The sequence below is a fragment of the Hermetia illucens genome, chromosome 1, assembly GCF_905115235.1.
Source record: "Hermetia illucens chromosome 1, iHerIll2.2.curated.20191125, whole genome shotgun sequence".
NCBI lineage: Eukaryota > Metazoa > Arthropoda > Insecta > Diptera > Stratiomyidae > Hermetia > Hermetia illucens.
Window position 1 is genome coordinate 104,407,182 of NC_051849.1, and position 23,778 is coordinate 104,430,959.

Sequence of the window (23,778 nt, forward strand, 5' to 3'; positions counted from 1 at the left end):
CATAGTCGCCATGTGAACATATCAAACCACCAAATCTTTGAGGAAAAACCAGAAAGCTCCGAAATTCTGGTCAAATTAAATTATCATTACCAATGTTTTGTAAACAAAACCGAACTCTTGTTTTGATAATTATTTTGATAATTGCTACAATATTTACATACAATCAGCATCACCTGCAGCGGAATACCACAAGGTTTTCCACGGGCAGCAGGTGATCCGCTTTGTGTCGCTACCCGCCATCTCGTGCAGCGAAATCCGTGCTGCTGGGAAAAATTCCATTCAGATAATATTATCTTGCATGAATAATGAGTGCATTTCTGGGGAAATCCCCAAGTCCCAACGGAAATGAAGAGAGAACCAACATAATTGCTGGATACTTGGCTAGTAATCAGCGTCAACACGAACATTGGAATTTTGCTTGAGGACCTTGCCTACAGTGTATGCTGCTAGGATTTCAGCTGATTTTGAAATTTCAAAAAACGGAGGAATCATTAATAGCTGCCAATTCACATATTCCGAGAGATTCTTATTGCCACGCGACTTAACCGACTTCATACAGTATTGACGAAACAGGCCAGAGAACTTTTTGTAATGTTATCCGTAACATGATGACAGCTTTCTATATGAATATCAGAATAATTTTTTAACACACATTATGGATGCATTATGCTCTAAAATCTCAGTTAGCAATTACATTATGATTATCGCTTTGAATTTCCCAAGGCTTCTTGAGGCGAGTAATCGTTCACACCACAGTTTACTATGCTATTTGGTTAAACCAGGCCAAAAGCGATTGGGGGAAATCCACGTTGACGGGAATTTTTATCTTAACGTTTTGAGCGCTCGCTAGCCGGTAATGAGCGCGTAGAAGGTGAGCTGTGCAAAGAAAGAAGGTGGTAAACCTTAGGTGCTCCAATGCCAGAGGGGAAATGTGAAATTCCCAAGAAAGATCGACCTGCTCTCCTCTCACTGAACTAAATTGGCGGCAAATCCCCCCAATCGGATCCGTTCAAAGCTCTCAGATTCTCTCGAATGGCAGCTTTTGCGGATCTCGATTATCAAGGTAGACTTACGTTCATGAACCTTTCTCAACAAATTTGGACTTGATTTCTGTTTCTTATGAATTTACTTAAGTTGCGTAATTCCGACCTGGAATTGGCCTGGCGCCACCACCTGGTCGTCCCAGGTGAAACCAATGGAGTTTTTAGTCTAATTAACGTTAATTATCTGATTTTGAGGAACTAATCTTATCAAAATGGTAATCTATACGTATGTGTCTACGTATATACGTATGGAAGTACAATACGTCGCTATTTGAATGGAATTCCGTGCGAATGAATGGAACGTTTGAACCATCTAAAGATAGTAGCGAAACTATGCTTTGTCATTATATGAATGCCGGTGATAGCTGCCCCGCCTATCTACGTATGCATTGTATGAAAAATCAGAGTCAGGTGGTGATATGTCTGCCTAATCATTCAAAACGCGGAATATTTTACATCAGGTCATATGTGCATGGCTTTGTAGGAATTATTTCATACAACCTGCGATACGAGTGGACATTCTTTTACGTCGATAAAGTAAAGGCTCTGTCTCCTCATACCAAAGGAATCCAGAATGAAACTGCCAAATGCAGATAATAATGAAAATGCGGCTGGAGATGAATTCATTACGAAAAAAAGCATGTTTCCAGTTATAAGATAACAGTCTTCCAAATCACCTGACACAAGCATCGCTAATGCAATAGACATGTATCTAAATTGCCAGCGGTAAATGTTGTTAATCTGTACATGGGGGCCTTTTCCTTACCTACATGCATCTGAACCAAACGTCGGTGTGTGAAGGTGGTCGTTTAGACGTTTGCTTTTTAACGACAACAGCTACAATTGTCCTACAGGAACAAATATAATTTGATATGAAACTAAGCAATTTCTGCGCTAACCATTTTGACAGAAACTTTGATCCTCGCTTTCAAAAACTCTTTACAACAAGTCGGAATACCGGAACTCGCGCTTCGGGTATAAAGATTTTGTGTTCATCTTATGTAAGAAACTTCAACGCACACTTTTCCATTCGTATATAGCTACAAATCCAACATATTCCTCGACATTTTTCCAAATTACAAGATATGCGTACATATTACAAACAAAACTTAAAATGTTTCTTCGTAACCCGTCATTCATATCAGCTGACTTTGTTGTGGTATTCAAGAATTGATATGCGATGACGACGTCATATACGTTGCAGAATGCACGAAATTCACAGGAAATTGCAAAGTTTCACCCTCTATAACTTTGTTAATAGTAGTTGGATTTTCTACAAACTGCGCCTTATGTCATCCTTTATACAAATGCAAAATTTTGTAGTTCTAGCATGAAACTAAGGGCTAAATTTCTAAAATATGCTAATATACTATTATCAACTGTATTCATGCAGATATCGGAACGGGATTTATTTTGAGGCCTAGATTTCGTAGAGACGCTCTACTGTGATTTTTTCAGATTTTTCGAGCGAGACGTGTTACACTTTTTCAAGGTCATATTTTGAGGCCAATGGTGGTCAAAGGGTAGTATAGGTCCCAGAGCGAAACGTGGATTGGTACCCACGATGGAGCATAAAGCCTGGGAAACGCCTGCTGAACCAACACCAACAGCTCTACTACCAAACCCTATCGCTACCTCCACGTGGTGATCGCTGGGAGTTCTTTCTTCATGAAAAACTACAGACGGAGAAGGATGAAGGCGAGTCTACCGCGCATAAAAACGGGACAAAATGTACCTACTGGTCCTCCAGGTTGGGAATCGGGTAGGGCTGACAACCCTACACGGAAAACAACTTGTTACGAAGCCACAACAAGAGCCTCGGACTGGACAGATAATACAAAGACGGACCAGGCAACGACAAAGGAATAACGATTTGCAATATAGGGCTGATGTAACAGCGTTACAGGAGATGTGTTGGACCGGTTTCCTGGAGAAGAGTTGCTAGACCATATATTATAGCGGCCATCCAGTAAACCATGTGCTCGGAATAGGTTTCTTAGTCAGCCAAAAAATGAAATCTGCTGTTATCGGTTTTGAAAACATAAGCGAACGGCTATGCAGTCTCCGCTTGCGAGGGAAATTTAGTAATATAATCCTCATTAAGGTTCACACCCCTACACAGGAGACTGCAGAGTCGGAGAAGGATACTTTCTAAGAGGCAGTAGAACGAACCCTGGAAGCCTGTCCCAGATATGATATCAAAATCAGCCAAGTAGGGACGGAGCCCGTATTCAGGCAATACCTTGGCTCCCACAGCTTTCATCAAAGTACAATACAAATGATAACGGACTGCGGATTATTCAATTAGCAGTGTCACACGAAATGGTTGTTGGAAGTACCTGGTTTGTGCGGAAAGTGGTCCACAAACATACGCGGCCCTCTGCAGACTAGACCATTTTCAACCAAGTTGACAACGTGTTGATTGAACGGCGCTACCTCTCAGCTTTGATGAATGCCAGAACATATAGCGGGGATCAACATAGACTCGGATCACTATCTCGTTGGCATGGTACTCCGACTTCTAATAACAACACCACTCAGAATCCTCTCTGACAATCAGGTGAGAGTTAACACTGAAGCCGTCCACAACACGCAATAAACGCAGTCAACAGAGATGGTGAAGATCAAGCATCAACAAATGATCTTCACAATCACCTGAAGAACGTTATCATAAATACGGCCACAAGCATACTTGTCCCCAGCGGCAAAAAGACTCGGAGCGGCTGGTTTGACGATGAATGTAAGCTAGCTACGGAACGGAAGAATGGTGCATACCGAGTAATGTTGCATTCTCAACATTACACGCGCACGCACGCGCGGAGACTTATCAGGAACTCCGGCGAGCGGAGAAGCGACTTCACAGACGGAAAAAGGAAGCCTGGGAGACCCAACAGGTCTGTGAACTCGAAAAATACAGGGAGCAACCACACCAGGCGCGCAAGTTTTACCCACAGGTCAGCAGGATGAAGCCTTACACACCCCGATGTTTATCCTGCCGAGACAAAGAGGGAAATCTGATTTCCGACAGAATGGGCATATTGGACCGATGGGTTGAGTATTTTGATGAATATCGGCGAGTGGGAGGTCCGGCCAACTGAAGCCGATGGACAAATACTGCCACCACCAAGTATAGAAACAAGTCGGGAAACTGGAAGCTTGACGCTTCAGGTATAAAAGGTTTTGTGTTTCCCTACGTGAGGAGCATAACGTAGTTCTCCATTGGTTTATAGCATTGACCCGAGATATTGAAATCGTTCAATTCTGGGCAGGTTACTGCCATTGCCAGAATTGAGTGATTTAAGTATCTCGAAGGCAGGTTACTGCCATTGTCAGAACTCAGCGATTTAAAACTCTCAAATCAACGCTATCAGCCAATGAAGAACTGCGTAATGAAATTGTTTCACGCACTAATGCAACCTGGATGAAGTGGCATTCCCCAACTGGTGTTCTTTGTGATCGACGTATCAGCGCACGTCCCAAATCTAAAATTTACTGCAATGTCGTCCGTCTGCCGCTCTCTATAGTTCTGAGTGTTGACCGACTTTAAAGGACAATGAACGGCGTCTTGCGGTAATGGGGACGAAGATGTTGCATTGCACTGGTGGCGTGACACGTTTTGATTACGTCTGAAATGCGAATATCCGCGATCGATATGGGTTTGCATCGATCGTGGAAAAACTGCAAGAGAGGCGTTTTCGATGGTGTGGTCACGTAATTCACGCTAACGAAAATTCAACAACCAGTATTGATCAGAACATCGAAAGCAATGGTAAGCAACTAAAAAGCCGGCCAAAACAATGGTGGTTTGATACGCTCAATGGGGATTTAAAGGTCTCGCGATTACATCCTGATCAGGCATTTGATAAAATAAAGTGACGAAACCGATCACCACGAGCCGACCCCGCCTGTGAACTAAAGGCTGAAGAATAAGAAAAAGATGTGAGGAGCGACGAGTGCACGACAGCTCCGTGTAATATAGCTAAAAACTCCATTGCCCTCTATTTTCTAGAAAACGATTTAAATAAATCACTTGATGGAAAGCCCTGTGTTGATAATGGTCAACCTCATACGCTTCACGCCCTCAGATTAATATTATTAGCGAATGAAAACAATTTAACCAACATCAAATATAAACAAGTCGGGAAACCGGAAGCTGGACGCTTCAGGTACGAAAGGTTTTGTGTATTTCTCAGTACGTAGCACGTAATATATCCATATATTATGTGAGAGTATCCACTTTCGGGTGATATTCACATTCATAGTCTTCAATTTTCAAAGAAGCAACAAGCAAAATTGCATGGTACTAGGATGAACTTAAGGGGGGTTACTAACCAATTACAGAAAATTGTAGTAATATACTATTATTAACTTTATTTAAACAGATATCGGCACCATATAGTGGCAGCCTCCTGATTTTTTTCAGATTTTTCGGTTTGGTAGTTTCTGAGAATGGCCCCCTTAAAGAAGTGGTCACTTTCAACCCCCCGCGTTCCCCACCCTTCCAACGAATGTCAAAACTAAGATCGGCTTTGAAAAGTGCTAATCGAGACCTTTAATTTGATATCCCACATGACTATATTTGATGAAAAAAAATTTACACCCCCCTTTTGCATGTGTGGGGACCCCCTTAAATTCGGCGTAAAAGGGTGTAATTCACTGTATGCGTGAGCATTCACAGTTCCCACCTTTCTACCAAATTTGGTGTCAATCGTTATAACCGTCTCCGAGAAAACTGCGTGTGACGGACCGACAGACAGAGAGACAGACAGACAGACAGACGGACAGACAGACAGTAAGACAAAACCTTAAAAAGGGCTAGGGAGAATTAGATTCTTCTTGAATGGAATTTTAATATTTAATATTTAATATGCACAAGGCTGTCCTCTATGTCGGTGCAAAATTTAGTACACTTAGGATGAACTTAAGGAGAGTTTTTTAGTCTATTTCTAAAAGTTGATAATATACTATTAGTAAATTTTTTGAGCAGATACCGGAATGGGACATCTCTCGAAGATTAGAGTTCACATAAGTGTTTTACAAAAAACCTTTAAAAGGGCTGCAGATAAATAGATTCTTCATAAATGTGACTTTAATATTCCACGCGAATGTCAATTATTCCGGGTAATTATGACGTCAGCATCTAATTTGCATGGCTTTGGAAGCAGTAAACTCGTGCGAAATTGCTAAGTTTGAACTGCTATAACTTTGGCGTTAATTGCCTGATTTCCATAAAATTTAGCACATATATACGAAATATTGTCCCCTATGCTGGTACAAAATTCGGAAGTCCCAGGATGAATCTAAGGGGGGTTTTTCAGTAAATTTCTAAAAAGTAGTAATATACTATTAGTAAGTTTATTTGAGCAGATATCGGAATGAGACATATTCTGAGGCCTAGATTTCATCTAGGCGCACCATCCTGATTTTTTTCGGATTTTTAGGTTTGGTAGTTTCCGAAAATGAGTCCTGTCTCACTTCAAGTGCGTACATTTTCACTCCTTACTCACGCACTTTGCAATTTATGCCAAAACTAATGTCAGTTTCGGAAAGTACAAATCAAGACCTTTCATTTGCTACCCTACACAACTATATCCGGTGAAAAAAATTTTTGAATCCACCCTTTGCATGTATGGGGAGCCCCCCTTTAAACTCCACCTAAGTTTATGCCACTCGCTGTATGCATGGGATTTCATAGTTACCATCTGTCCACCAAATTTCGTTCGGATCGGTTTAGCCGTTTTGGAGAAAAATTCGTGAGACAGACAGACAGACAGACAGACAGACTCAATGTCTGTCGATTTTAATAAGGTTTTGTTTTACACAAAACCTTAAAAACAGTCCGTGCAATTCATCGGCTTGAAAATCATAAGTCGCCAGGAGCCGATGGAATTACAGCCGAATTGGTTAAAAATGGAGGCGACCAATTACACCAAGTGGTCCATCAACTTGTGCTCAAGGTGTGGGACAGCGAACCAATGCCTGACAAAGGGGAATTATCAGTCTTATACATAAAAAGGGAGATATCACGTAGAGCAGCGAATATGGAGGTATCACGTTGCTGAGTACTATCTATAAGATATTCTCCGCTATCTCGCTAGGCCGGATGGCTCCATACGCCCAGAACATCATTGGTCCATACCAAAGAGGCTTCACTCCAGGCAAATCAGCAACAGATCAGATTTTCTCTGTGCAGCAAGATGGAAAAACTGTTGGAATATGGACATCAGTTGCACCGTCTTTTAATTGTCTTTAAAACCGTCTATGATAGCATAGCGAGGGTAAATCTGTACAAGGCCAGGAGAGAATTCGGTATCCCGACGAAATTGATGAAAACTGACTGGGCTGACCGTGACCAATGTGCGAGGCCAGATAAAAGCAGCAGGATCACTCTCAAGACCATTCGACATCAACAACGGTCTACGACAAGGGGATGCGCTATCATGCGTCCTCTTTAACCTGGCCCTCGAGAGAGAGATCAGTGATGCTGACGTAAATGTAAGAGGTACGATCGTCTTTAAGTCCACCCAACTAATGGCCTATGCTGACGATATCGACATCATGGGAGGAACCACCCGAGACGTACAAACTGCCTCCATCCAGATCGAGCAGGCGGCGCGAAATCTTGGGCTGCACATCAATGAAGGCAAAACCAAATATATGGTCGCAGCGTCAGCACCAAAAACCAACTAACAAACAACATCAAACCACACTAATCAATCGGGAAGAATAAAGATAGGAGACTACAACTTTGAAACCGTTGATAATTTCTCCTATCTAGGGTCGAAAATCACAACCGATAACAGCTATGATGATGAAATCCGCGCACGGTTGTTGTCAGCCAACAGAGCCTATTTCAGCTTACAAAAACTGTTCCGCTCGAAACGAACATAGGGTCAAAGCTCTTACTGTACAAGACTATGATCTTGCCAGTCCTCATGTATTCCTCGGAGACTTGGGTTCTTAGCAAGAAAAAATACGAATTTTGGGCCGCGTTCGAGAGAAGAATCCTCCGAAGAATTTTCGGCCTCCTACATGAGGATGGACTATTCCATAGCCTACATAACGACGAAATCTATGAGCGATACCATGACCGTCCGGTTGTGGATAAAATCCGGCTCAATAGGTTACGAGGGGCGGGTCACTTAATCCGTATGGATGAGGATGATCTCACCCGGAAAGTCTACAAGGCAATATCTATGGTAGAAAAAGAAGACGAAGCCGACCCTGCCTGAGATGGAACGATGGCGTAGGTCAGGACGCCAGACAGCTTGTAGGGATATCGAATTGGTGGACCTCGGCGCAAAACCGGGATGTCTGGAGTTCTTTATTAAGGCAGGCCTAGACCGGATACTGGTTGTTGCGCCGTTGATGATGATGATATTTTGTTGCGCTCACTCCCCTATGTTGCAGCCAATATATAATATAGTACCGGTTTCGAAAAATACTAATTGAGCGCTTTCATTTGATACCCCACGTAGCCACATTTTCTGAAAAGAATTTGATGAATGCCGATCGAACAGGTCGCCCAAAAGATTTTGAGTTTGATTCTCCGCCAGATAAGAGTGCAGTTGCTTCGACTCGTTAATAAGGACGGGCGACAAATCCACTCATTTAGGTCTTCCGTCCCTAATTGTTACCAGCATTACTGCCAAAATTCAAAGAAGGTAACGGATTCTCGGAACACTGCAAAATATAATGCACAGTATATTTAATTTTAAACGCGTATAAAGGAGTATCATTGTAAAACTGTTTTTAAAAATAAAATTATAAAAGCTATCGAATAAAAATTTTACATGCTTCTTAATTGCGTCCTTAAACAAATTAAGAAATCTATCGTACACTATTTATTGGATGAGGTTTTGAAATGTGCGGGTTTATATGATTTTATGAAAGACTTAGGCAAACCCGGGTCCTTCTCAAATAGCTGCTGATCTTAACCATTAAGAAGGAAACAAGTCAGAATACCGGAAGCTCGGTGCTTCAGGCATAAAGGTTCATTTTATGTGAGGAATTTTCTATGCATGTCATTCCATTCCTCCATAGCTAAGAATACTGACACTAACTATTCCTTCATATATTTCCAAACTTTAAGATATAAATTTGTACATACATATTAAAGACATAAATAATGTGATTTTCCTAAACAAACAAACATTGGTTGGTAGCGTACCGATACATACATATATATGTACGCATTTCAATTGATCTAACGCATCTCAATTGATCTAACGCATCTCCATGCATTTCCAATTTACCCCGTGCTCGGAAGCATTCACATATCTACGTAAAATAAACAACAAACGTACACACATTTCCGTCTTATTTTACACTACACCCAAATTTAATTAGCACATAAAAATACATATATACATTCATATATGTACATACACATGTCCGCCTCCAGTAATTGATACTGATATACAAATAACTAAAAAAAACTAAGGAAGGAAAATCACTTTTCATATGGTGATGACGTCATACAAGTATTAGAGAGCAATAAATTTATGTGAAATGCAAAATTTTGACCTATAATTTTGTTAATAATAGTCAGATTGCATTCACACTTTCCAGAATTAATAATAATATAGGATTATCGCTATACTGATACCAAATTTCGTATTTCTAGAATGAGCCAAAGGAGGTTTGGGGGTAGATTTCTAAAATATGGCAACAAGCTATTATTATCTTCATTTGAGCAGGTATCGGATTGGGATGTATTTTGAGGTCTAGATTTCATATAGCACCATTGTGATTCTTTTCAGATTTTTCGGTTGGATAGATTCTGAGAACGAGACCTTTTTCACTTTTTGCGGCTCACATTTTGAGTCCTCACTCCCCTGTGTTTTATCCAATATCAAAAATAAGATCAGTTTCGATAAGTATTGATCGAGCCCTTTTATTTCATACCCCACATGACTATATTTGGTGGAAAAAAATGTGCACCTCCGTTTGCATTTATGGGGAGCCTCCCCTTAATCCCAACGCAAAATGATGACACTCGCTGCATGTAAAGGGACACATAGACCACATATTCTCGCCAAATTTTGTGAGAATCGGTTCAGGCGTTTTCGAATAAATTGTTTCATATAAAACCTTAAAAATGGATTCTCTTTTATGGTTAAGTGAGGCAGATAAATAGCGCAGCATTCTGATTGTGTACAGGATAAACGCCGAGAGCAATGAAGTAATAGATTATATTCATGACTGAAGGACCCTAGTTCATGCTAGGGTCATCCTCTGCTTCCAAAGTATTAATGACTGGCGTTGTCGACAAGACCTGGCACGAGGGTAATCGGTTCTGGCAAGCCCTATAACGTGTTGATGCTGGACATGAGTAATGTGTTCAACTACGTAAATTAGCAACACATCAAAGATGGTGTGTTTGAAATAGGTTATCTTGGCTGCTTGATGAAGTTTTTTGAGAATAACCTTTCGGAAAGGACTTTCTGGTGTAATATGGACGATGAGCCCCGAAGACCACAAGACTCAGGTTTCTTGTCCTACTGATGAATATGAAATGTGGTCAAGTTCTCTTGCTTCCCGTCCTGAAAGTTGTTAAGACTGTCAACTTGGTAGATGACTTGGCCGTGTCTCTTATCGCAAAAACAACAGCAACAATGAGAACGGGTAATTTCTAACTGGAAACGTCTGGTTTGATCTTGGTTAAGGAGAAGACGCAGGGCCGTTTGATAGAAAATTTGGGTTTGGGATAGAGATGCGCAAAACATCTTCTTCTCCATTTTGGAGAAAAGTGCGTGTAAAAGAATGACGGACAGACAATGAATTGATTTTAATAAGGCTTTGTTTTAACTTTAAACAAGTCGGGAAACCGGAAGCTGGGCGCTTCAGGTGTGAAAGGTTTTGTTTGTCTCTTGTGTGAGTATATTTGAGTGTAGAACTATCCCATTTGTACGTAACCCGTTAAGAATTTGCACTTAGCATGTCAGATTTAGTACTTCGGGTTGTAAATTTACACCGTAAAGACAACTTTGAACTACTGTAACTTTGTTACTAATAGTATAATTTTGATCAAACTTGGAGATAATATGCTTCATATTATATTTTATACTACTACATTCATAACTCTGGGATAAACTAAGGGGGTTTTACTTAATTTTCCCAAAAATATTGTAATATACTATTATTAACTTAATTTGAACAGATGTAGATATGGAGAGTATTTTGAGGCTTGGGCACCATATAGAGGCAGCTTCATGATTTTTTTCAGTAGTAGTACCGGTTGAGTAGTTTCTGAGAATGGCTCTGTTAAAGAAATCATCACTTTCGACCCCTCCCACTCTCCGCCTTTCTAATAAATCTCAAAACTAAGGCCAGCTTCGGTACTAATCGAGACCTTTCATTGATACCCCAGATGACTATATTTAGTGAACAAAATTTTTACACCCCCCTTTTACATGTATGGTGACTCCCCCTAAATCTCAGCGTAGAAGGATATTACTCACTACATGTCTGGGCGTCCACAGGTCCCACCTTCTCACCAAATTTCGTGTTAATCGGTATAGTCGTTTCTGAGAAAAGTGCGTGTGACAGACAGACAGACGGACGGACAGACAGACAGACAGACATTGAACCGATTTTAATAAGGTTTTGTTTTGCAAACAAAACCTTAAAAATGGCAACTAAAGAGGATGGTTGTATTTCCCATAATATTTTCAGCTACAGGTATTATACCTTATGGCTTTCCTAGATGCCCTGGGGCTGTCATGCAGTCTGGTTATAAATAGAAAATAAAAATATATAATAAAGTTTTCTCCAAATATGGCTGAAACTCAACAACTAGAATTTTGAAGAAAATGAAAATGAAAAAAAAACGAAATTCACAAGTAACCAAAAATGAATAATCAATTAGTGCTGAACACTTCTATATAATCATAGCCGGAAAATGCTGTGAAATCGTAAATGCTAAAAGAAGTAAAAGCATGAATGTCACATCGCCAAGACGACATGAACCCGCTTCTATAATATCAAAATTAATTCTTAAGGCGGTCATCCCGTGTGCCGGATCTAAGGAATCAATTTTTTTTGCCATCAATTATATCTAAATATAATGTAGAACATAGGAGCAAAGTGATTTTTTGATATTCAGAGTCGTTCGGGAATTACAGTGTTAAACAGGTCAAATGTCACATACCAGGTTTATGTCGACCGCGTATTTATCGGTCCGAATGATGTTTGAATAATGGAGGGGGGATGAGGATGGGGATGGGGATGTAGGGTTCACCCACACACGTCGGCACCAAAAATAAAAAAACCAACAGTATCAAATGGCACTGGTCAAATGAGAACAATAAAGATAGGAGACTACAACTTTGGGACCGATGATAATATCCTCGAAATCACAACCGATAAAAGCTACCACGATCAAATCCGCATACGGTTCTTGGCAGCCCACAGAGCATTTTTCAGTTTACAAAATCTGTTTCACTCGAAACGTCTTCCCATTGCGATGGTTCTCCACAAAAGTCCTCGTTTGTTTCCAGCTTGTTAGGTTTCGTCAACTTGGTTGAGAAGTCCATACAATCTACTCTCCAAACTTTTCGATTCCGATGCTCACATCCTGCTTCTCAGCGAACTCTGATCGTATGGATTTTTATTAACAATTTTCTTCTGCTTGAAGTCCTACCATAATGGTAGAATAAGTCTTCAATGGCTGATTCTAATTGACTTCTTCTTTTCAGGGCTTCTTAGCTCGGTTCCTTAGCCTCATTTTGTTTTTATGTTGAATAAATGCGATCCTACATACGGACGATCTAAAATTATTTTCCCTTATTTATTCACTTACTAAATAAAGCAGCTTTCAATTAAACGTCGAGACATTACTCTTGTGGACACGGAGAGCATGGGAGCCTCGTTTCCCTACCTCCCTTCCCAGTACATTACCAATGAAGTTATTAATGATATGAAAATAGTACCTCTTTGGGGCTTTTTAAGACCGCCGCATTTTTCAATTCATTTTTGCTGCATGCATCCAACTTTACATGAAGATATAAAAAAAATATAGCCACGCCACGGGCTATCGTTGTTTTTGAAGAGGGAGGACCTTTTCTTTTCCCCTTAATAATCTCCCCACTACCAAGATTTGATCTGATGCACTCTTTTATAAGATTACACGCAAAATATTCTTTTTAAATTAGGACGATTCCCGCACTTCATAAACAGAATTCTTTTGATTTAACATAATTATTCATATGCAGTTGATTAGTTCTTTCCTTTTAAAAAAAATAATAGTGGTTTCGTTCAAGAAAGAGGTAACCCTCTAAATGCTGCCTCATCTTTTCCCTGGGAGAACGGTGATCCTCAGCGGTATTATGTTAAACGAAACCGTCTGATTAGTGTCAAATCAAGTCGACTCTTTTCTTTATTGTAATTGGACACCTTGATATCAGTTCGCATTAATGTAATGAATAAACTCAGGAATAACTGCCTTCCTTATCCGAAACAATCTTAATCTCCATCTTAGGCACCATCTGAGCAGAAGCATCAATAGGACTGCGATATCTAATACCTTGTCTTATTTATGCAAATTCAATACTGTTAAAACTATTTTCAGTTAATCCGGCAAGAAACACCAGAGTTCGACGTTTCCCCAAATTAAATTCTTCCGGAATGCAAGGTTAGGTATTGAGGTCTATTCTAAGTTCATAATAATGCGTTCATGGTTGAACATGTTTACAACATTCCAAAAGTCCTGTTTGCAATATGAAAAATTCCAGCATTTATACAAACACTTAACTACTAACCAAAAATCATGTAGTTTGGCGAAAATAACAACAAGGTTAAGTTATTGCTGTCTTGTTTAATTTTTACATTTTTAACAGTATTCTATTTTGATTTATTTGGAAAACGGTATCGCTCCCTTTCTGTACACACAGTCTCCTTGATTCTGTTTATAATTTTCCACGAACGAAATATCATATCTGATTCAGGGACAACGCATAGTCTTCCCCTAATTTTTCAGCGGCACCATCGAAGAAATCGAAAGTCAGATCAGCGATATGCTAATCTTTTTCCCCGGTATTAATTTTTCATTCATGTTTTCCGCCGAATTGAGTGAGAGTTTTGTCAAAGCCAAGTAAGTTCTCTGAAAACTAATTTTAATTCACAAATTTCCTCTCAACAACTTGTTGCAAAATTAGATTTCTGGTAAATATACAGAAAGAGTTACCGGGAAAACTCTTCGTGATAACTTTTTAAAAGAAAAAGTTTTATCACAAAATTGATGGCTGCCGGTGTCCATAAAGTTTTTTTAAATTTTCTTTTGATTTTTCGCAAAAAGTTAAGACAGTGAAAACTGAAATAAATCACAGAAATGAAGTACATGTTGATGATAGTGTAACATTTACCGCGAACGAAATTGTGGGGCAACGTTTGGCCCCCTGCCAGCAGCAGCTGATCTGCGAATCGGAAAGATGTCGCGGTTTCCCAAGAAAACGTTGATCTTTTATTTATGCGATTCAAACAAGCGCAGTGGTTTGCGAAAATGTTTACTGCGAAACAAAAGTGATTTAAATTTAATTATAAGAAAAGGTGATTGTTCAAAGAATCAGGTCGATGTCTGTTCTTTGGAATTGGCCTACTAATTTCCTTCCCCGGTGTTACAATTTTGACTTAGGGCTCTTGCAGATACCCTTCAAAAGGAGATAATTTTTAGAAGAGCTTTCGGAATTACTTCTTAAGTAATATATATACAAAGAATATGTGTAATCTATGTACCCAGGCAAGCAGGACTAGTGAGAGGAGGGTGGAAAGAAGGGATTCCCCGGGCCCGGAGTTTTCTCGGAGGCTAAAATGAAAATTTCAATGAATAAAAGTGATAATAAGAAAACCTGCTCGATTTTCACTCCGGGCCTGGATTTTCTCTCCACGGCCCTGCACGCAAGTAAATATCAAGGTTGGTTTCCATCCATTCTTTAAATTAGCAGTTGAATTGAAACTTGAGGATTGCTAAATTTTCTTCAATTAGGAATTTCAAACGAATCATTCGTATCGGTTGATACCAAGAATAACAACTGCTAAACTATGAGGAAGTTCATGAATGATAAACAAATAGTTAAAGTACACTAGATTTGATATCTAGAACGTCACAGGAAAGTATGTAAATCGTTTCAGGCTTGATAATATATGCACTTCAAAGAATATTTACCAATTGGGACAACCATAGCTGTATTAACCCGTCACTTTTACTATGCCTAGGACTGAAAGTACGCTTGACTATCTTTCAGTTCGACCTCAAGCGAGATAAATATCTGATTGCGCGACAAAGTTAACTGCGATGAAATGCGGCATCGGTGTTTGCTGTCCCTATAGTACGTACACACTACAAAGCCAACAATATAGGAAGAAGTTGGATCGAGAAGCTTCTTTCTAGAATCATTCGAAGTTTTAACGCAAATTTTTAATGCTTTCCTTCCGTGATTATAAAGTTAGACAATTCCCACTAAGCCCCTTTTCGATGTAGAAGAATCACCTATCCCTAAGAGATTACTGCTGGACAAGAATAGTATATGCTCATACCGCCCGCCCTTCTTCCAAAGCAGAAAAATCTGCTTATAATAACATCGTTTCAATCGAAAACATCTTTCCTTTGCATCCATCTACTGTTTTGTACATACATTACTCACAAATAATTTTAGATAGATCCACTGTTATTGCAAACCACATCCACCCATTACAGATAAGTAATAAATCCGCTAGACACCGATCTGGATTAAATGCACGGCCAACCTTTACTAAATAAATGCCAGTTTCGATGTCAACGACGCCAAATCTTTTAGTCAGGGCAGTAGAGAGAAAATCCGGGCTCACGGAGAAAATTATGCAAAAAACGAGACTCGGGGTGAAAATTATGCGGGTCTGGAGTGCGACTCTGTAATTCCTTTTTTCATTGAAATTTCCACAATGCATCCCATAAAATTCCGCACCCGAGGGACATCACCACCCCCCTCTAGTCAGTCATGTCTATAGTCGTTCTCCCACTTTTCAATTTCCAGAAGGCATACTGGGAACTCATTAGCCATACTCCTAATTTCAATGATGATATATTTGTTGTATCTTGTTTTACGGTGCAGTAAATTCACAAGATATAGACAAATTTGACATTGATAATTTTGTTAATAATAGTAGGGTTTCCAATATTACGTCTTATATTACCACTTATACTCATGCCAAAGTTTGTACATCCAGGACGCACATTAGATGGTTTTCGAACAATAACTTTATTTGTGCAGACATCGGATAAGGCCTAGATTTCCTAAAGATGAACCATTCCAATTTTTCCCAAATTTTTTGGATGTTTGAATTCTGAAAACGGGACCTATTTCACTTTTTAAGGTATAGATGTTGAACTAACTATTACTCCCTTACATCCCATACAATATCAGAAATAAGACGACATTCTGACAAAAAAAACTTACACCCCTCTTTGGCAGATGAGTTTAAGGGGAGGACTCCCATTCCATTTAAACTCAATATAAAGTGATTCCATAGATAGTTAGATACATAAACTCATCCACTCTTGACTAGCTGAAAACTATACTTCAACCCGGAGAAATATGAAACCATAATATTTCATTGAAACATGAACCTAACCTCGCACAAAAGTTAGCCAATTCATTTCTCTTTTTCAGCCTTGGTCATATGGCTGATGTAGAGAGAGTCGCGAAACTCTCAAGTGGCAAGAGGGCCTTAATGAACACCGACAGAGACACGAAGCGGTTTTGATACACATGTCATACTTCGCACTTTACTTTTCGGGTCGTGTAAGAGCAAGTGAACCTGCCAGATGTTGTCGTAGAGCATACCAGATAAGTTCGTGCGGCACACAGTCAAGCGCTTACTCCAAACCCAGAAATGCAATGCAGTTCTTGACAAACCCGCTCGACTCCTGGTTATTTCAACGATTTCGTGAATACGGCTGTGAAGAATGGTATAGAACGGCAACTGGAACGGAACGTAATTTCAGCATTCTGCTTGACTACCCTTCTTTTTCCACATTGGAACCTTCTTCAATAGCTTGATTGAGGAATTCACTAAGCCACAGTGTTGGGTCTCATTGTATCGCTTTCCAGAACTCAGATGCCACATCGTCAGGTCCTATTGCTTTTTCCGATTTGATTCGTTTTATTGCTTCCTCGATTTCAGTGGTGCTGACAGGTGGAATTGCTACTAATGCCGGCAATGCTTGTGGATGATGAACAAATTCTTCCGTTGAAATCTACTCGAAATATTCTGCCTCGCTGGGCGGCGGTCGGTAAGCAAAGTACCGTTCTTGTCATAACGCAACAGAAGTGTTCAATATTCTTTGTACATCGGTGTCGGCTTTTGACATGTCGATACCAATATTTATTTTTAGGGTTTTTGTGCAAAACAAAACTTTATTAAAGCCGGTTTACTGTCTGTCTATTTGTCGGCCTGCCAGTCTATCTGTCTTTCTTTTACACCTTTTATTTCAGAAGCGGGTGTAGAAAGATGGTAACCGTCAATCCCTATGCATGCAGTGAGTAAAATATTTCTACGTTGAGTTTAAGAGGATGCCCCATACAGGCAAAAGTTGGGTGTAAAATTTTCTTGCACCAAATGTGGAATATCAAATAAAAAGTTCCGATTAGTACTTTCCAAAGCTGGCACCAGTTTTGACATTTAATACAAAAGGGAAGAGTGCGGGGGTGTAAAGTGATTATTTCCATCACGGACCCATACTCCGAAATTACTTAACACGAAAATCTGAAAAAAATAACGGGGCTACGACTATAAGGTTTGTTTAAATAAAGTTAATAATAGTATGTTAATATAATTATTATAAGCAATTGAACCCTCCTCAAGTTTATTCTAGAACCATCAAGTTTTGCAGTAATATAAACTGTAATGTAGAGCATAATACTACCAAATTTGATAGAAAGCGCACTATTACTAACAAAGTTATAATAGGTCGAAATTGCTTCTTTTGTGCAAATTTGTTACAATTTAAGACTTTGAATCACCAGTATCACACTAAAGCTACTAATCTGACAAACTAAATGCATAAACATTACGACCTAGGTAGGACAAATGCTCAATCAAATATTCTTCTATAATATATACACAAAACCCTTCATGTCTGAAGAGTTCAGCTTCCGGTTTCCCGCCATGTTATATAATATTTTTGCCCGTTGCCGAGCTTTTGAAGCCAAATATCTTTCTTCTAAAGGTTTTGTTTCAACCTCTTGGAGTTTCTGGACATTAAGGGTATTTGTTCAGTCTGTGATCTTGGTTCTTGTTGTGTTTGTTCTCAAACAAAGCGTCTTTCCCCTCCTTGATTACACAGCGGCACTTCCTTTTGTCTTCACGACGAATAATTCTGCTCTTGGCGCCGAATAATCTGCTTTGACCAATTCTAGTCTTAGCGCCTGAGTAGCTGAGTAGATGGCTTAGCAGCCTTTTCAGTTTGCTACTTCTCCAAGTTGTCACTGAAGGGCGTTCTTTTAGGAATTAATCTGCGTCCTCCAGTTCTTTTGATATTTTTTTTTTCTTTTTCTTATCGTTTTTTCAGCTTATTTTCTTGTGTTTGCACCTTTGCAAACATGGAATATGGAACATCGCGGATTTCATTTTGCTGCAAAATTTCTGAAAATTCATACTGATTTTTAAAAAGTTTTCAATCACTTTGATTACTTCTTGCTTTATGCGAACTCTAACCGTATAGTTTACTATTATCTATCTGGTTTAGGTTTTATATAAATTACAAGTAAGTTGCTTGTTTCTCAATGGTTGCCTCCCGCTCCATTTTTCCTCTTTGCTTTACCACCGATTCAGTTGATGGAAACATCACTCGTTCAACCATGCCGTTCAGACAAGCAGTCATAAGGTATAAAATTGACCCAATATATGCAGATAAGTGAGAGACTTTGGTGTGAAACTGGAAACTTCACTGCTTCATATATTAAAGGTTTTCCGTATTTCTTACGTACAATAGGAATAGTTTGATATATGACGGTTTCATTTATACGTAGTTCATACATCTAGTTATGAAAAATTTCATAAAAAAAAAACCTATCATAATGATGTAAGTAATAGTAGGACTTCTACCAAACATTCCAATAGGAATATTTTATAGGCTAGATATCATATATGGGCAACTTCCACATTTTTTGTTCAGATTTTTCAGTTCCTCCCTTTACAATCAATGTTATACCAAATATCTGTTTCGGAAACCACTAATTGAGAACTTTCATTTGATGTCCTGCATAGCTATATTCAATGAACAAAAAAATTTTCTATGAAAGAATATCTGGGTACACGATGAGTATATGGAGAAGCTTGTCTTCATCCACGTCGAGCAGGCGGCGCGAGATCTTGGGCTGCACACCAATAAAGGCAAGACAATGTATATGGCCACAACGTCAGCACCAAAACCCAACCAACCAACAACATCAAATCGCACTGATCAAACGGGAAGAATAAAGATAGGAGACTACAACTTTGAAACTGTTGATAATTTCTCCCATCTAGGGTTGAAAATCACAACCGATAACAGCTATGATGATGAAATCCGCGCACGGTTGTTGGCAGCCAACAGAACCTATTTCAGCTTACAAAGACTGTTCCGCTCGAAACGTCTCACCATAGGGTCAAAGCTCTTACTGTACAAGACTATGAGCTTGCTAGTCCTCATGTATTCCTCGGAAAGTTGGGTTCTTAGCAAGAATAATTGCGAACTCTTGGTCGCGTTCGAGAGAAGAATCCTCCGAAGAATTTTTGGCCCCTACATGAGATGGACGATCCCGTAGCCTACATAACGACGAAATCTATGAACGATACCATGATCGTCAAGTTGTGGATAAAATCCGGTTCAATAGGTTACGGTGGGCGGATCACTTAATCCGTATGGATGAGAATGATCCAATCCGGAAAGTCTATAAGGGCAATATCTATGGTAGAAAAAGAAGACGAGGCAGAACCTGCCTAAGATGGAGTGATGGCGTAGGTCAGGACGCCAGGCAACTTTTAGGGACATCGAATTGGTGGACCTCGGCGGAAAACCGGCATGTCATGATAATAGTTGCGATGGCATGGAATTTCAAATCGTTAATGGAGTACAATTTTGGAGAAATCCAAAAGTGGTAAATCGATCGATTTGTCGATCTAGGTGTTTCTGTTAACGCTGAGCACTGTTTCTCTTGATGGTTCATTAGCACTGTTTGTTCGAAATCTGTAACTGAGGAGACCCCAACATCAACATTAAGGTAAGCTAAGCTAAGATCAACTTCTTCCAAGTGGCGGATCAGCATATGGAAAGTGGTCGCCACTATCACTCGAAATCTCAAAGGCTGACTATACCATGCACTTTTCCACAGCCGACAAGTGGATCCCCCTTGAAATATATGGTGCAGAATAATGAAGGAGGTGCGCAGACTTCTCGGGTATATCTGAAGGAAGTTGAAGCACAGTCCAGCGAACCGAAAAAGATAGCACGTACATATATACGGTTCACGGGCTATGCTCCATTTGTGGAATGTTGGCAATCATATATTAAGTACATACAGGGAATGCCAAATTTTTGAATGAAAGATTGAAAGGACATTAAGGACAGCATGAAATGCTGTGGATTCTGAAAATGATCAGAGACTAGAAATTAGGACTATAGAACTTACGAAGATGCAATGCTCTAGGGAAAGGAGAAGGTTGTAAATAAATTAAATGAATCTTCTATGCCAGTTCAGGACAAGCCAATGTGAAGGTGAAGATGACTCAAAGCCCCTAAAACCAGCAGAGATCATAACATTATTAAATATAATGGGCTTCATTTTTATTAATCGCATCAAATTAGCTTTTTGATGATATGAATGAAACCATGCGCGAAAAAAGTTCACAGCTACTTGCGATTGTGTTTACTCATGAGTGTACCTTCTGTTATGGCTTAGAAGTGAGTGCTTGGTATGACCGTTATCATGTTTAAATATTCAACTAAAGTAAGCAACATAGGTACAAGTTACCACTAGAGGTTCACATACTCGGTGTTATCATCACCGCTGGTGGTAACATCTGCCACTTTTTCTTGTCCAACAATGACGTAGATAGTTCTAAGTTGAGTCATTTCATCTTGAGGCTCAATTCTGATAGCAATCAGTCGTAATATCATGTATAATCAGTAAACAGGAAAAGAAATTTTATCCTCCCCGGACATCCGATTACTAATCAAATTCCTTTTTTACTGAAAAAGTAATCCTTTGGAAGATTGGTGAATAAATCTTGCGACAGGCGGACTTCTGTGTGTGTCTACATTTTTGCAGAATTGCCCTACATGGACGCGACGTGGAGACAAATTATCTGTGAATTCATTTATTGCATGCCAAATAGGGATGTAAGTATGTCGTATACATCCATTGAGTATTCATTGTCGGAAGCCCCGATTTACAAAATTTTAACCCAAATATACATCCCCTTAGACGAACGGATTCAACAAGATTTCCTGTACTCGACTAAATGCTGTAATATTATTAACACGAAATGTTTCTGTTGCATTTTTTCTTCAACTCGTGTCGTGTACGTGATAACTTCATTATTAAGAAGAAAATTGGGACATTCAACTTTTTCGGGTCAACGTGATCACTCACTTTGCTGGCCCTTCTCAATCCAATCATGCCGTTGGGGTATGGTTTAAGAATGCAAAAGGTGCGTTGCATATTGTCAGATCACTTCTAAACCATAGGTAAACAACATGACCAAGTTCACTCAACTGCATGTTCCCAGCTTCATGTTTCTCTCCTGCCACCTGACTATGTAAACGCTAAAATAACAAATTATTTTTAGAAGGGGTGACAAACAATATTTTGGCTTACTGAGCATGAATTAGGGCAATGGCTTCATATGCATGCTATTTCGTAGTGTTTTAGGTCGAATTTCATTTTTACAATCACTGAATCGGATGCGCAACAATAGTAGTAAAATGACACTAGAGTGCATAGCTGGTGTGACGGTGAGGCATATGTCCATGTTTGTTTTGATAAAAGCAAATTAGAGTACATTCCTCTCTTCGTGTCAACGAACAAACACAGTTGTGAACGATTGCAACGCGGAGTTCATCCAAGTTCAAGGCGAGTATTATTTACTCCAAACACTTGACAATAGCAAAACTCCGATTAATATGACTTGGCACAAAAGCTGGATATGTTTGCTTGAATTAATTAAATTACAGTCACACTGATAACAGTGTAAATGGGACTTAGATCATAACGCGACAAATAGTTGATAGTGCCGCGATAGTAGTATATGTAACAATGTAAGTGATGAATTGAACAGATAAGAAGAAATCTTACTGAATGAGACCAAAAGATGAGCAGCAAAACGCAAGCCCTTTAAACTTTCTAAAATTCAGGGGCAGCTGCAAAAAAGTCAATCCCGTCTGATCCCCGAAGTTCAGCGTTGCTAGAAATGGTTAACAATTTAGTCCAGCCATTGAAGCCGAATATCGGGTGCGACCTCCGAATTCTGTCAGTCAAGACGGATTGACATGAAATTTGGGGTGGTGCTAGAGGGTAGCATAAGAAACGAAAGTTATATAGCGTCGATGTGCGCCTCCCCCCCGGGGGTATAATTTTATAATTTCATAATAACCACAGAAATTGATTAAATGGTTGATTCTAAGCAAAAAATGTTTAGTGAAAATTTTTTGTACAAATAGTAGTTTTCGAGTTATTCATGTTCAAAAATATCGTTTTTTCATCGAAAAAATGCATGTTATTCAACGGTTCTTCGCAAGTAAGTCGAAAACCATGCATTTCATGTAGAAATGTTATGAAGCAGAAAGCAAGCGTTTAATACAACAAAAAGAATGGATCTTTTTATGCTTTTGTAGATACAACATGAATTATGGCTCGTCAAAAGTAAATTAGTAATGTTTAAAAAAAATTAATAATTTCAAGGTTAAATAACACAAAATCAGTAACTTTTAGTGGAAATTGATCTAAAGCTCTTTCAAAGTGCTTGAAAATAAAAAATAAAAACAAAACCTGGGATTCTCATAGAAATTAAAAGTAAGTCGAATCCTTTGAGAATCTACTGTATTTAACCCCTTGCAATAAATTCTGAATATTAGGTGGATATACAGTATGTTGTTTCGAAAGAAAATGCATATCTGAAAACTCCCCCTTAAGTTCCACATAGAACGATTTAACTAACTGTATGCAGTGGCGTCCACAGTTTCTACCTTTCCACTAAATTTGGTGTCAATCTGTACAACCGTTTCTGAGAAAAGTGCATGTGACAGACAGGCGGATGGACAGACAGACAAAAAAGCAAATCGATTTTAAAAAGGTTTTGTTGAAAACATTGGAAGATATGGCTCCAAGTCATTCCTCTATGAATCTCCATCATGCAGCCTTGCCATTAACATCTGAAACGATTTTTACATTATTCGAGGATTGCTCTTCAAATGATTTTTCGGTATTGTAAAATTCATCTTTGATTAAATCTTCCTTTTTTCGACTTGGCGTATGATAGTTATATTACATTTCGCTTTCTCCACAACCATGCATAGTTTCTTGTTCGCCGGTTTGGAAACTGCTTAAATGTAATGTCTATACAGGGCACCCCTTCAGGATGGTACAATTTTGAATGGATGATAGCATCACTTGGTTGAGGAAAATTGGTCCAGGGAATGGGCAGTCTATCTTTTACCTTTAGAGAGTTATTTCGTTTTTCGTGAATAGTGTCAAAAAGCATGACTTTTCCAAAAATA

The 23,778-nt window shown here is 39.2% G+C and overlaps 1 protein-coding gene across 1 annotated transcript in view; it reads left to right on the forward strand.

Annotated features, from left to right (window-relative positions):
* LOC119652132 (electron transfer flavoprotein beta subunit lysine methyltransferase-like) overlaps window positions 1–23,778 on the forward strand; it is a 241,981-nt gene that overhangs the window by 33,666 nt on the left and 184,537 nt on the right. The window lies entirely within an intron of this gene.